This window comes from Propithecus coquereli, unplaced genomic scaffold (assembly GCF_000956105.1).
Source record: "Propithecus coquereli isolate 6110/MARCELLA unplaced genomic scaffold, Pcoq_1.0 Scaffold217, whole genome shotgun sequence".
Classification (NCBI taxonomy): domain Eukaryota; kingdom Metazoa; phylum Chordata; class Mammalia; order Primates; family Indriidae; genus Propithecus; species Propithecus coquereli.
This window is the reverse complement of record NW_012146856.1, coordinates 5,419,303-5,423,480: the sequence shown is the minus strand read 5'-3', so window position 1 is coordinate 5,423,480 and position 4,178 is coordinate 5,419,303.

Here is a 4,178-nt window from a genome sequence, read left to right as displayed (position 1 = left end):
ACCACTGAATATACTTTCTTCTCATCAGTCCAGGGGACATTCTCTCATACTGACCAAATCCTAGGCCACAAAACATGTCTCAACAAGTTTAAAAAAATAGCAATTATTCCTTGCATCTTCTCAGACCACAGTGTAATAAAATTAGATCTCTACTCCAACAGAAACACTCATCTATACACAAAGTCATAGAACTAAACAACCTACTGCTGAATGATACTCAGTTCAAGGAAGAAATTAAGATGGAAATCAAAAGATTCTTTGAACTTAATGATAAAGGGGACACAAGTTATCAAAATCTGTGGGACACAGCTAAAGCAGTCCTGAGAGGAAAATTCATAGCCATAAATGCCCACATCCAAGAGATACAATGGTCACAAATCAATAATCTAATGAATCAACTGAAAGAACTGGAAAAGGAAGAGCAAACTGACCCCAAATCCAGCAGAAGAAAAGCAATAACCAAGATTAGAGACGAACTAAATGAAATTGATAGCAGATGAACTATACAGATTAATGAAACAAAAAGCTAGTTCTTTGAAAAGATAAACAAACTTGACACTCCTCTTGCTAGATTAACCAGAAGCAGAAAAGAAAAGACACTAATAAGCTCAATCCGGAATTAAAAAGGAGAAATTACAACTGATATCATGGAAATAAAAATATCATTTCTGAATACTATAAAAATCTCTATACACATAAACTTGAAAATGGGGAAGAAATGGACAAATGCTTAGAAATACATAGCCTTACTATGCTCAAACAGAAAGAAATAGAATTCCTGAACAGACCAATATCCAGCACCGAAATTGAAGCAGTAATAAAAAACCTTCCTAAAAAATAAAAAATTCCCAGACCAGGTGGTTTTACACCTCAAATCTATGAGACCTACAAAGAACAACTGGTGTCTATCCTGCAGAAATTATTCCACAATATCTAAAAGGATGGAATCCTCAACACATTTAACAAAGCCAACATCACCCTGATACCAAAGCCAGGAAAGGACTCAACAAAAAAAGAAAACTACAGACCAATATTGCTTATGAATATAGATGCAAAAATTCTCAATAAAATCCTAGCAAAATCGACTTCAGCTGCTATCAAAAAAAATAACACAACATAACCAAGTGGGCTTCCTCCCAGGAATGCAGGGATGGTTGGTTCAACATACATAAATCCATAAGTATAATTCACCACATAAACAGAATTAAAAACAAAGACCATAGGATCCTCTCAATAGATGCAGAAAAAGCATTTGACAAAATTGAGCACCATTTTAAGATAAGAACACTTAATGAAATACACATAGATAGGTCTTAACTAAAAATGATAAAAGTCATATACAACAAACCTACAGCCAACATCATACTGAATGGGGAAAAATTGAAAACATTCCCACTTAGAACTGGAACCAGACAGGTTGCCCTTTATGACTACTTCTATTAAACATAGTGCTGGAAGTCCTAGCCACTGCACTCACACAAGAGAAGAAAATCAGGGGCATCCAAATGGGGACAGAAGAGATCAAACTATTGCTTTTTGCTGATGACCTTATATCTAGAAAACCCCAAAGATTCTGCCAAGACACTACTGGAATTGACAAATAAATTTAGCAAAGTCTCAGGTTACAAAATCAATGTACAAAAATCAGTAGCATTCCTATATGCCAAAAATGGTCAAACTGAGAACCAAATCAAAGACTCAATACCCTTCACAATAGCAACAAAGAAAATAAAACACCTAAGAATATGTTTAAATAAGGAGGCGAAAGACCTCTACAGGGAGAACTATGAAATACTGAGGAAGGAAATAGCAGCAGACGTAAACATGTGGAACACCATACCATGCTCATGGATCAGCAGAATCAACATTGTTAAAATGTCTATACTAACCAAAGTCATCTAAAGATCAATGCAATCCCTATTAAAATACCAACATCATTTTTCACAGATATAGAAAAAATAATTCTATGCTTCATACGGAACAAGACAAGATCCCATATAGCCAAAGCAATCCAAAGCAAAAAGAACAAATTGGGAGGCATCGATTTACCAGATTTCAAGCTATACTACAAGGCTATAGTAACCAAAACAGCATGATACTGTCACAGGAACAGAGACATAGGCCAATGGAACAGAACTGAGAACCCAGATACAAAACCATCCTCATATATGCATATGATCTTTGACAAAGCAGACAAAAACGTACATTGGGGAAAAGAATCCCTATTCAATAAATAGTTCTGTGAAAATTGGATAGCCACATGTAGAAGACTGAAACAGGATCCTCACCTCTCACCTCTCACAAAAATCAACTCACGGTGGATAACAGACTTTAACCTAAGGCATGAAACTATAAGAATTTTAGAAGAAGATGTTGGAAAAGCTTTTATAATCATTGGCTGAGGCAAAGTATTTATGAAGAAGACCCAAAAATCAATAACAGCAACAACAAAGGTAAATAAATGGGACCTGATCAAATTAAAAAGCTTCTGCACAGCTAAGCAAACTATCACTAGAGTAAACAGACAACCTACAGAATGAGAGAAAATATTTGCATGCTACACATCTGATAAAAGGCTGATAACTAGAATCTGTACAGAACTCAGAAAATTAACAAACAAAAAATCAAACAACTCCATTAAAAAGTGGGCAAAGGACATGAACAGAAACTTTTCAAAAGAAGACAGCCTAATGGCCAAAAAACATATGAAAAATTGCTCAACATCTCTAATCATCAGGGAAATGTAAATGAAATCACAATGAGGTATCACTTACCTCCAGTGAGAATGGCCTTTATCAAAAAGTCCCAAAACAATAAATGTTGGTGTGGATATGGAGAGATAGGAACACTCTTACACTGCTGACAGGACTGCAAATTAGTACAGCCTTTATAGAAAGCAATATGGAGATACCTCAAAGAACTAAAAATAGAGCTACAATTTGATCCAGCAATCCCACTACTGGGTATTTATCCAAAGGAAAAAAAGCATTCTATAATAAAGACATCTGCACTTGCTATAAAGCAACACAATTCACAATTGTAAAGATGTGGAATCAACCCAAGTGCCCATGAATACATGAGTGGATTAATAAAATGTAGTATATATATACCATGGAGTACTATTCAGCCATAAAAAACAATGGTGAACTAGCACCTATTGTATTATCCTGAACAGAGCTGGACACCATTCTCCTAAGTGAAGAATCACAAGAATGGAAAAACAAACACCACATGAATTCTCCATTAAATTGGCACTAATTGATCAACATTTATGTGCACATATGGAAATGACATTCATCTGATGTCAGGCAGGTGGGAGGGGATGGGGATATGGGTAAATTCACACCTAATGGGTGCAGTGCATGCTATCTAGGTGATGGGCGCACTTGTAGCTCTGACTTGGGCGGTACAAAGGCAATTTATGTAACCAAAGTGCTTATACCCCCATAATATTCTGAAATAAAAAAAGATGACAGAGTCCAATTATGCCAAAGCAGATTCACTTTCATCTATGAAATTTTCCATTGGTCTCAATGGAAAATTACATTTACTCAATATTCCTCAATATTTTCCTGCTTTGTTACATTATTGCTTCAGCTGCAGAAAATATATTTCATCCTCAAAACTATAAAGGTTATATATCTTTCAGAAAGCAGCAATTACATTTTATAATTCTCCTTTATTCCCCCTCTGCCCTCCCCTCTATAGCATCTAGCAAGTACAGGATTAAGCATATAATAAATATGTGATAATTTTGACCAATCAAAATACATAAACAAATCAATTGTTTGGTGAGCCTCAGTGGCACTAATGAGGCTATACTAAGAACAGTCACTTTATATCATGAAGTCTCCTTTAAAGGCTAGAAATGTGTTTCAAACAGCTTCATTTCACCCGAACTCTTATGAACCTACCATCCATAAATGTATCCAAAGTATATATATCTTGTGAAATCACATCAAAATTGCTAGCTGAGCAAAAATACCTGCTTCCTTCCTCACTCCAAATCCTTAAAAAAAAAAAAGAATTTTAAATATAAGAATGGTGCCAGAAAACAGTTATAATAGGCAATATTTGGTGTTTTTAAGTCATTCTCCATGATCCCTGTCTTAATAAAATTTACACATAATAAGCTGAGTAGTGTGACTTATACTAATGAAGCCCAATAAATAAAATGG